The 12,237-nt window shown below is 41.3% G+C and overlaps 1 protein-coding gene across 1 annotated transcript in view; it reads right to left on the bottom strand.

Moving 5' to 3' along the window:
• Nucleotides 1-10,219: 10,219 nt before the first annotated feature.
• Nucleotides 10,220-12,237, bottom strand: part of WDR75 (WD repeat domain 75) — a 32,652-nt gene continuing 30,634 nt past the window's right edge. The window contains exon 22 of the mRNA XM_046019116.1: nucleotides 10,220-10,512. The gene's annotated coding sequence lies outside the window, so the exon portion shown is untranslated. The remainder of the gene's footprint in view (nucleotides 10,513-12,237) is intronic.

Genomic DNA, 12,237 nt, shown 5'->3' with positions numbered 1-12,237 from the left:
CAGTAAAAAGATCCGTGGTTGTTGGGTGCTGTGGGAGGGAGTAGAAATCTTATCTGAGATTGTCACATGCTCAATCAGCCCACTTGCTGCTGCCATTTCCCAGTATTTAATTTATGTCACATGGCAACAAGTAGGACCTCAACACATCCTTACACAATTTTTTCAACTGGTTTGGCTTAAGAATTTGTAACATCTTCATGTTATAGAAAGTCAAATGAAAGATACAGTAACTATTACAATAATTAACAATATATTGGCAGTATTGGGTGCTTACATAATATTACACGGAACTTATTTGTGAAAAGAATTCTGGTTTTATAATCAAAGGTCCGAATTAGAATTTGAGTTGTATAATTTATTCATCATATGACTTTAAATAAGTCATTTAACTTCTTCTGGGCTATAACAACCATTCTTCTGACTCATGTAGAGTTACAGAGAGCAATGAGGTATTCGATGGGCATTGTATTTGGTACACTGCAAAGAGGTTAGGACAGGTACATTTCTTTTAAGAGTACATCTCCCCAGCACAGATATGTGGAATGACAGAGCGAGGCGGCAGTTTGTGTGTGGTTGTTCTGGGGCAGGACGTCTGGTGATCATCTTCTCTTAATGTTTCACATGAAATATATGCTTGTATGTGATGATGATGGGCCTATCTGGAACTGTTTAAGTTGTAGTTTCAGACTCCACTGACCTGTAATAAATTCACCATATGCAGCGCTGTTGCAGCTTAAGGACAGAAACTACATCTTACCTTTTCACAAAGTATAAACTTAAAACCTTGTTGAATGAAATGGATTTGGGGCACCAGAAGTTTTCAGGCATTTCTTGATAGGATGAGAACATTGTGGGTCTTTTCAGGGAAATAAAGCTTCCCTGGATTTCCTCGTGCTCCTGTGGAAAGCGCTGGCTCCCAAGACTCTTCACATACCGTAAGAATTAGATCTGTATCTACTAGTCTGGTTAATTGCTCTCATCTGAAATGATTATACAATTTCTTTTTTTGGCTTATAATTACAATTTTAAATTTAAAAAAATTTTATTTTGTTGGTTACCACACAGTAATTGTTAGTTTTTGATGTAGTATTCCATGATTCATTGTTTGCGTGTAAGACCCGTGCTCCATGCAATACGTGCCCTTAATACCCACCGCCAGGCTCACCCATCCCTTCACCCCCACCTCCCCTCCAGATCCCTCAGTTTGTTTCTCAGAGTCCACAGTCTCCCCCTCCGATTTCCCCTCCATTTCCCCCTTCCTTCTCCTCATGCCCTCCATGCTATTCCTTATGTTCTACAAATAACGGTAACCACATGATAATTATCTTTCTCTGATTGACTTATTTCACTTAGCGTAATCTCCTCCAGAATTTCTTTTATATTCCTGAGAGAGCCAAATGGTTATAGAACAGACTCTGTCCCCAGTTAAGCCACAGTGTGCAGGCCAACCGATGGCAGTGCGTCTCTATATGAACATATGGTATGAAACCCGGACCTTGGCACCACCTCAGTCATAAAAGCTAAGACCCATGGGGCTATATGGTCCTTGGAGATATTTTACTCACATAAGGAACAAGGACGCAGACTCATTATGTTTCTAAGAAGACTATTTCATTAGGGCAGGGGATAGCTGCCTTCTTCAATTTTCATCATCACTCATCTAGTGTCCAGATGTTTGTGCAGGATTTGTGACTTGCTCTCATTTTGATACCCTCCGGGGTGGAAGGGGAAAGGCCCAGTATACTCATGATTCATGTTCACTGTAAGGTAACTAACAGGAGCTCTGTCTCTGATCTACAATACCTTACCTGCATATGCAGGATAAAATGATGATATTTAAAACTCAATGGTTTTGGTGTAATTATAAAATAATAGTGAATTTCTAGCCAAGGGGACTGACGGCCAAGATGGGGCCTGAACTGTAGATCCCTCACCCACACTTAGTTTAGGGGAAAAAAAAATCTGAGTATGGGGCAGGACAGAGGCAGAGCATGCAGTGAGGGAGAAGTGAAAGGGCAGGAGATTATAGCATAGCTGGGACCTGGGAAGGGCCAGAAGTCTCCACTCCCAGAAGGCGCATGGTAACAAGTTAAAGGGGATACAGAGCCAGGGGTCACAAGACTGGAAGGTGAGGGTTCCCTGGTAACTTATCTGCTGCTCTTCTAGGAGTTATACCCCTGGGTAGCAACAGAGGTGCTCCAGAGGCCTGAGGGACACGCGGGTGTGCATCCCTTCTTGGCTAGGGCGGCTCCCCCCAGCAGCGACAGGTCCTCTGGAGAACTATCCCGTCAGGAGGAGCCAGGCCACAGCAGAAGGAAGTCCAGGATCTGCAGAGCAGCTGAATCCATGGCCAGGCAGAGAAGATCCAAGGGGATCACAGGGCCTCCAGACGGTGGGGATGGGGCAAAGTTGGCAATTAATTGACCACAGCACGGCTGGCAGGCAGAGGCGGAGTGCGGACCCAGCCTTGTTGGAGGGAGGATGGCCCAGAGGCGCTGCTGCGTTCCTGGCTGTGGTGACGGCCCTGGATGAGGGAGTGGGTCCATTTGGCTCTAGGAGCCTGAAATGTATCTCAAACCTCCATGCTGCTACTTACTAGCGCTGTGACCCTGGGCAAGTCACCTAACCTTCCTGAGCCTCAGTCCTACCTGCAAAATAGCGAAAACAAGACTGCAGTTTAACGTGTAACTACATCCTAAGGTGAGGATTGGCGCATGGTGAGCCCTAAATAAACAACAGGAATTCTCATTGTTCAGTCATTATGATCATGGGGCCCTAAAGGAGGTTGAAACTATTTCTGCAATGAGTTGTTTCACGTCAGACTCTCCCTCCACCCCCAGCCCTAAACATGCAAACACATGGGGACTTAAGCACCGAGACAGAAGGACCAGGGCCAGTGTCCCCTCATTGTGCCATGGCAGAGGTGGTTGCTTCTTTTTTTTTTTTTTTTTAAAGATTTTATTTATTTATTTGACAGAGAGAGATACAAGTAGGCAGAGAGGCAGGCAGAGAGAGTGAGAGGGAAGCAGGCTCCCCGCCGAGCAGAGAGCCCGACGCGGGACTCGATCCCAGGACCCCGAGACCATGACCCGAGCCGAAGGCAGCGGCTTAATCCACTGAGCCAGGAATTCTGCACACTGTAGTAGGCTTCCCTAGTCTATTAACATATTCAATAATGAATTACTGCTATAAAAATATTGCCATCTCTTAAAAAAAATCTCTGCTTTACTGAAGTTGAAATTGCCCTTAAAGAAAGGGCAAGAGTGGGGGCACCTGGACAGCTCTGTCAGTTAAGCGTCTGCCTTTGGCTCAGGTCATGATCTTGGGGGTCCTGGGATCATGCCCCGCCTCGGGCTCCCTGCTCAGTGGGGAGACTGCTTTTCCCTCTCCTCCCGATTTGTGCTGTCGCTTTCTCTGTCTCTCTCTAAAGGAAGGAAAGGAGAGGAAAGGGAGGGGAATGGAAGAGAGGGGAGGGAAGGAAGGAAAGGAAAGGAAGAAAGAAAAAGAAAGAGAGGATTGTACCAGGGTCACACAGCAAGTGAGGCACGGACTCCAGCCAAGGGCCTCTGTCCCCACAGTCTATTCTTCCAAACATTACATTACATGGCTATACAAGTAGATTAAAGGTAACATTTTTTCCTCAATGAAATAATTCAATTCAGACCAGATATAATACTTCATGCATGACTCATGTGCAAAAATCTAATCTTAGTCAAAATCAAAATCTATCATGAGTAAACACCTTTTGAAATTATTATTACCATCTTAATTGCAAAAGATATTATGTAGTCCTCTGCAGTCAAGAACTATCTGAGCTGGAAGTCACTTCAGAGAGGATGGTCTTCTTCTACTTTACTGATGAGAAAATGGAAGCCATGGAAATTTAAGTGATTTTTTCCAAGCAGTTCAGCAGTGACTGAGTCAGGGATTGAGCTATACTTTCTTTGCCCTCTTAGGGTGGCCTGGGAGGAGATACCACAAATCCTAAATAGGGACCTTATAGTGACTGGCATACAGATTGCTCCTGCTAGAGATCTTTCTATTCACGGTGACTTAATTTCCCATTAAAAGAGGACTTTGAGGGGCACCTGGGTGGCTCAGTGGATTAAGCCGCTGCCTTCGGCTCGGGTCATGATCTCAGGGTCCTGGAATCGAGCCCCGCATCGGGCTCTCTGCTCCACGGGGAGCCTGCTTCCTCCTCTCTCTCTGCCTGCCTCTCTGCCTACTTGTGATTTCTCTCTCTGTCAAATAAATAAATAAAATCTTTTTTAAAAAAAAAGAGGACTTTGAAAGTGTTAGGAGACAAAGGGAAAATATAGAATAGTAATTATTCTTGGCTCAAGACACTCCCAATTATGGGGCATACCAATTAAAGGTATACTTTCAGTGTGGTTTGGTTTCAATAGCCAACCACACATCTGAACATATCGGTATATTTTGTAGTGTGCAATATAGTGTTCAGTGTGTTCTTTAGGTTGTCTTGAATAGTCAATAGGATCTTTTCTACCAAGGTTATGGACTGGAGGGATGAGAGGAGTGTTACACATTGGATACACCAGAGGGTAGAGTGGAATGAATTTGGATGCATTCAGTCAACAAGAATTTCAAAAATCTGCCAAATTATGGGGGAGACAGGGCAGAAAGGCAGAACCGATTTTATCACATAGTGAGAAAAATTTGAGTGGGAGTGCTCAGTGCCCTGAATTGCAGGAGACATGAAAATGGTAAAGATCTTAAACTCAACTTGGAGGTTGCAAACCGGTTCCAATGCAACAGAAGAGCAAGAAAAATGCAAAGGAGGACAAAGGAGAAGAGGGTAAGGGATACGCAGAGTTGTGTTATCAACACTAAGTCCAGATAAATTGCTTAAGAGGAAATCGTAGCTGCGAACGTTGAGGGTAGTAATCGCTGAGGAGGAAAGAAAGTCATCAGGGGCCGCATCCGTGAGGGATCTGAGCAGTTCTGATGACAAACTAAAGACAGCTAGACTGGTTGCAAGCACTGGATCCTGCAGAGATAGAGATAGCAGAAGTAGAATTTTTATAGTTTTTGAAATTTGTATTTTTATTTTGAAAACTTTCCACCTATAGAAAATTTGCAAGAAGAGAACATTAAATATCCATATGCCCCTTACCTAGATTTACCGGTGGTTAACACTTTGCTAGAATTGCTCCTATCTCATAAGCATCTTTATGTAATGAAACATTTATATTATCTGTGAATTTTAAATAGTTTGTGTCACACTTAACACCTAAATACTTATTTATCATTATTTTCCAAGAATAAGGGCATGATGACATGACTACAATTTCTTACCACCTTCAGGAAATTTAACATTGATTTAGTTTTATATTTAAAATTTGTATATATGAAAATTTTCCCAGGAGTCCCAAAAAGGTCCCCCAAATTTATAGCATTTTTCTCCCCTCCAATCCAGTATCCAAACAAGGATCACACATTGTATTTAGTTGTTATGTCTCTTGTGGTCTCTTTCGATCTATAATAGTTCCCCATCTTTATTTTCCTTCAGGACTGCTGTTTTTGAGTCCAGATCAATTGTTTTGCAGAATGTCCCTCAGTTTGGTCTTGTCTGTTTTCTCATGGTTGAATTTAGGTTAAACATTTTTTGTGGCTGTACCATACAAATGGTATGGTAGACAATAAGCTTTACAGTTAGTCACAGAGCACCCAAATCCTACAATCCTGCTGCTGATTGATTCTGCTAGTCACCTTGAATACATGTTTTGTGAAGAACATATGGGATGTGCTGAGAGCTGATCTGGACCTCCACGACATAAACCGGGTTTGTCTCAAAATTCTACTTCCCTCTGTGCCACACGTAGCTCAGGAATCAGAGGGCTGGCCTCTGACTGATAATCAAGTCCTTTTCATATTAGAGTTTATATGTTGTACTTTCTTTTGTCTTAAAGGAACTGACTTATAAAACAGATACAATATGTTTGGCAATATAAATACCAAGAATTAACCTCCAGATAGGTTTTAGTCTTACTGCAATTCATCGTCAGGTGAAAGTGAAATCCTTTCACAACACATTTTAGTCAGGGTGGTTGAATCTGCCAACTGCTTTAACTTTATACAAAAATGTGTATTTTTTTGAAAAGCTTTATTATACATGATTGTATTTAATGCTCAGGATGATCCTGTGAGATGACTGAGGCCTCAGAGAGGAGATTGGTTGGTCCTGATTTCCAGTGAGACTCGCATCTTTGCTTGTTGGTGCTACTATACAGCCATGCATACACCACCTTCCCATCTGCCCAAGAAAGGTTTTTGTTTCAGAATTGGTTACTGGAAGGATCAGGTTACCAGAGAAATCAGGTTAATTAAGATTTGAATCTCCACAATTTTTGTAGAAAAATGGCCAGTTCTAAAACAAAAATCTCACTTTAATATGTTGTTTTAATTGCATGTTACCCTATAAATCATGACATCTATTTGCTCATTGAGTTTTCAAACTTTCCTTTGGAACTCCCTTTACTAGATCTAGGTTGACAAGTTGGATATGATACCTGTTAGGGCACGTGAATATTTGCATGCCCTTATATTCAAGTCTGTGTCCAAAGAGATTTAAGATTGCTTACAGAAATACATGTGATCTAACAAAAAACAGGAAGAAGAAAAATAAGTAAACGCAGTTGGGGTCAAAGAAAAAGGATGTCAACCATGAGATTCCCAAGCAACACTGTCGGCTGTGGGATTCTGTTTTAAAAGTTGAAGATATTTGAGTGTAAGCACGTTCCTATGCCAAGGGGAAAGGAGAAAGTGAAAATTAGAGATAGACAAGTCGGTGGTGATGACTGCTGGGGCAAAAACCAAGTGGGCAAGAGCAAGAATTAGTCACTCATCAACACAAAGGGTGTGCTTGTGGATGACACACAGGGATGAAGCAGCAATGGTTCTTGTCAGTGTGGAACAGAAAGTAAGCCAGCGTCCTCTCCTGGTGCTGAGGAATGTGGGCAGTGATGTGGGCAGTGGACAGCAGCTTCAAATATCCAGAGAAGCACTGTATTCTAAGATTGGAAAAGCCGGTCTGTATTCAGTTTCCTTTAGCTACCCAGTTGACTACTGAAACTCATGGACTGTGTGGCCTGTGTGTTGCAGAACATGGGAGTCCTCGGTTTCTGGAGTCCTTGGGGCCTGGGAAATATACTATTTAGATAGGGCAAAAGTTGTTCACTTACCTCCCCATCTTTACTCTGCAGGACATTTCCTTCATTCAGCAAATGTAAGTGCCTCTCGTGTGTCATCCAGACTGCTCCCTCATTCCAGGTTTTGCTTTTGCTCATCGCTTCTGAGGAAATTACTGATGAGGAGAGCTCTCATTCTAATCTGTTCTCTTGGGTCAAGATTCAGGTCAAGTACATCTCAAGCCCAAGTAGGTACAGGATCATCTTTTCTATTCAGAAATAAAATCTTTTAAGCTGCTTGTTTGCTCTTGTCTCCAGCGCCAAAGGAAGCTGTAATTAAGCTGGAAAGCCATGCACATTTCTTTGAGTAGGGCTGATGGATTCTGGGCATGCTGGGGAATCACAATTTGAGAGGCCAAACAAAACAAAAAAGCCTTAGAGGACCATCTAACAAGGCACAGTCCTCTTATTTCAGAGGTAAAAAAATTATGTCCTCAAATAAACTTAATACAAGCACACACCTAGAAAGAGGGAGAGCTGGAACTACGAGTCTTCTGACTCCTAGACCAGTGGTCTTTCTGGCACACAATACTAAATAAATCTCGACTAGTGAACTTAAATTTCACAACTGCAAACAGGCGTTTTTGAGGGAACAAGTTTAATTTTACCTTCCTATGTGAGCTAGAATATATCAATATTTGCATTTAAAGTGATTGTTTTCAGAGCACTTATATTTGTCCTTCCGTTAAAGCAGGCAACAGCTGAGCAGCAAGGATTATCAAAACTCTACACAACAATGGGAGGAACTGGTGCACTTTCATGTCTGATTATTTCATTTTGTGAACTAAGTGCTCTGATCTCCCAAGGAGTTTCCAAGCTAGAGGTATGTTATGCTCGAAGATAGGAAACTAAGATAGCTATACCTCTACCTATTTATATACAGATACCTCAGATTTAGTACTTGCAAGAACAGATTCTTGGTATTTGGGGGCATGCGGAGGGAGCGGTACTGTAATATACCGCTCTGGCATCTTAGTTTTGTGGTCATGGACCACAGAGCTGGAAGAGGTCATTTTACTTCTGCAGTTTAGAGGAAGAAACTGTGATTCAGAGAATAAGTGGTTTGTTCATGGTTTTTGAAAAGCAAAACCAACTGGACAGTTCAGTCACTGACTGCTTCTCTCCGGTTGATTCTATTCTACTCACATTGATCCCTCTGTGGTATACTACCATCAAATCCCAGTTACTTCATTGTTATTTCTCTCTAATCCCAATGATAAGTAATCTACCTGGGATCCTAAATCTTTTTTGGGTCTTAGCTTTTACATTTCATTTAGGATTGTGTGGTGTTACAGAATCCTGACTTTGTTGTTATAAGACAATTTTGCCATTTTTGTGGCTTTCAAGAAACAGAGCTAACAGAAGCAAGCACAATTTTCAGAAGTTGTAGTTCAGATAAAACAGCCATAACCAATGGGAATAACCAATCCCATTTATAAGACTTAGTTTTTAACCAAGCTGTTATGTTCAACTTAATAGATTTCTATTAACAGTGAGCTTACACTAATTAATATGTAGGTATTCAATTGGCTTTTCATTAAAAATTCGCATATAACCAAGCACATAATCTCAAACAATATCTAAATTTTATATACTTTTCCTGTATTTGGAACATGATAGTACTAATCAGATAATCAAAACCATTTGCATAAGGAGGGAGAGCTTCATTGTATGTAAGAGGGGGCTAAAGTCCAGTGGCTTGAAGGCCTTCAGCCAGGTCACAGAGCTAGGTCCTATTTGTCTGTGGTTGGAACTATCTAAACCTGGGCTCTCCATTCTGCTTGTTTCTTAGTATGCTTCCTCCCCAGTTACCGATGACTTTCTGACGCTAAGTAGCTGTCTTAAGTGCCGGGAGACCACATGCTAGTCTAGAAAGAGCACAGGCTTTAGAATTTGATGGAAAAGAGTGTCTTAACTCCACTTTTTTTTTTTCAGATTTATTTGTCAGAGAGAGAGAGAGAGAATGAGAAAGAGCACAAGGGGGAACGGCAGGCAGAGGGAGAAGCAGGCTCCCTGCTGAGCAAGGAGCCCGATGTGGCACTTGATCCCAGGACCCTAGGATCAGGACTTGATCCTTGATCCTCAACCGACTGAGCCACCCAGGCATCCCTTAACCCCACTTCTGGAGGCCAGTGATCTAGATACAATTTACCTGCCCTCTCTGGCGCCAGTTTCCTCATTTGTCAAAGGGGGTGACTACACGACATACGGAGTTGTTGTGGAGAAAGTGTGATGCACGTGCAATGTGTGGCGCATCGTGAGCGGTTACCATGTGGCTCATCCATCCCCCAAGAGGCTGACACTCTATACGTCCTGAAGTACAGGCTGCCCCCGTGAAAGCACCAAGTAACGGGTTCATGCTGGACAGACAGATAGATAAATGAGGAAGGGGACAAGGGAATCATCTTTATTAGTTCACTTATTATGAAGAAACTAGTTCTTTGTGGGGGCGGGGGGAGGAGCCTGAAGGGCCAGAACGGCAAATCTGCTGGACAGGTCTAGATTTTAATGATCAGAGTGGTCATTTCCCTTTTATTTTTATAGTTGTCTTTGGAAAAAGAAACAGTATATATACATTTTTAATGTTGGAGGAGGAATAATTGAAATAATTTTTTCCGAGTGTTGTCATGTCTTAGTGTTAGACTGATCAACTTTTTAGAAAAAGTAATTAAATCCACACAAAGCAACTATTCAGATTGTATAATAATCATTATTTTAAAAAGATATGTTCCAAATTGATTTGATTGAAACTATGGAATCTTTCACATATCTGCAAAAAAAATAAGCATTTCTTTCTTTTTTTTTTTTTTTATTAGCTGTATGTATTTCTTTTTTTTTTTTCTTTTTTTTTTTCCATTTTATTTATTTTTTCAGCGTAACAGTATTCATTCTTTTTGCACAACACCCAGTGCTCCATGCAAAACGTGCCCTCCCCATTACCCACCACCTGTTCCCCCAACCTCCCACCCCTGACCCTTCAAAACCCTCAGGTTGTTTTTCAGAGTCATTTCTTAAACTTGAATGTACCACGTCAGTATCTGAATATGACAAAAAATAATAATGACATTTATTCGTAACTATGTCAATATATCCTACTTCCTCGGCTGAGAACAGGCTGAGAATACCGGAGTTCTGGTCATCCTTCCCCCAGCTTGCTTAGGGCAGAGGATCCATGAGGAGGGACAAGCGCAGTCGAGGCTGTTGTCTCTCCCAGCTTGTGAAGCAGGGTGTCACTAAGAGAAGGTGCCATCGTGTCTACCCCTAGTTCTGGAGCTGTGGCTGACAGATTTTGTCCGGGGGCAGTCTGTAAGAATAGGGAACAGTAATTGAAATAAACATTAACATTATTTGAAGTAAAGTTCAAGCCTAAAGATGTCCCTGCAAACAACGGAGATTTCGGTGGTGAGCCATTAAAGGGGGGGTTGTAAGTAGCGCCACCAGTGCAATAAACTAAACCATAAACCAGCCAGTTGAGCAGAAAGAAGCAGGAAGAGACAGCTAAAAAGATCCTTCCGGAATCAGAAAAAACCCTCAAAATCTTTGCAAGATTAGCAAATGATTAGCAAATGTTCTTTTGAACAGTTAGCCTCAAAAACTAACCCTGCAAAAGGACCTAAATTTAATGGACCAGATTATGGAACAATGAATGCTCCACATAATGTAAATGATGTAAAATTCTGGGACTGATTTGTAAGTCTTGTGATTCTTCAAAAAGTTAAACACAGACTTACCAAGTAACTTGGTAAGTCCACTCAGGTATATTACCCAGGAGAAATGAAAATAATAAAAAAGAATGATATACTGATTCATAGTACAGCATGACTGCCAAAGGAAAGAAACCAGCCAAAGAAGATCACATATATGCTAGGATTCCATTTACATGAATTGTCCATATAAACAAACCTATAAAGACACAAGTATTATGTTTGCCTAGGGTGTGGAGTGGGGTAAGTTGGGAGAAATGGGTAGTGATAACTAACGCAGTTTCGCGTGAGGAAAAAAATCTGAAATTGATTGTGGTGATGGTATACGACTCTGAATATTCTAAAAAACTAAATTGTACAGTTTAAATGAGTGAATTGTATAGTGTGTGAGTTCTCTCTCAGTCTTGCTAGTATTTAAAAAAATTGTATAGGCCTTACTTGGATACTGACTTAAACATACTGAGAAACTACTTATGGCAATATCATTAACATGTGTTGAGCTGAGCTCTTACGATGTGTATACTTTACTGTTTTGTTTTTAATTGAAGTATAGTTGACACACGTTACATTACTTTCAGGTGTACAACATGGTGAGGCCAACAACTCTGCACATTACCATGTGCTCACCAGAGGCGATCAGCTGTCACCATACAACACTACTACAGTATCATTGATTATATTCCCTATGTGGTAACGCTCATCCTCTTGACTAATTCATAACCGAAACCTGTGTCTTCCATTCCTCTTCACCCATTCTGACCATCCTCCCACCTCCTTCCCTCTGACAACCATCAGTTTATTCTCTGTTATCAGTCTGTTTCTGTTTGTTCATTTATGTTGTTTTGTAGATTCCACATGTAAGTAAAATCATATGGTATTTATCTTTTGGTCTGATTTATTTCACTTAGTATAGTACCCTCTAGCTCCATCCATATCACAAATGCAAGATCTTGTTCTTTATGGCTGAGTAATATTCCATTACTCCACAGATGCACACACACTGGCACACACACACATCCCCTATGCCTTCTTTATCCGTTCACCTGGCAATGGATATTTAGGCTGCTCCCATAACTTGGCTATTGTAAGTGAAGCTACAATAAACAAAGGGGTAAATATATCTTTTCAAATTAGTGTTTTCGTTTTGTTTGGATAATTAGCCAGTAGTAGAATTACTGGATCATTTGGCATTTCTACTTTCTAATGTTTTTAAGGAAAGTCCATACTGTTTTCCACAATGCCTGTACCAATTTACTTTCCCACTCACAGTGCATGAGGGTTCCTTTCTCTCAACATCCCAGTCAGTACCTGTTTTCTTGTCTTTT

This window comes from Meles meles, chromosome 9 (assembly GCF_922984935.1).
Source record: "Meles meles chromosome 9, mMelMel3.1 paternal haplotype, whole genome shotgun sequence".
Taxonomy (NCBI): Eukaryota; Metazoa; Chordata; class Mammalia; order Carnivora; family Mustelidae; genus Meles; species Meles meles.
This window is presented reverse-complemented; position numbering and strand designations above follow the sequence as displayed.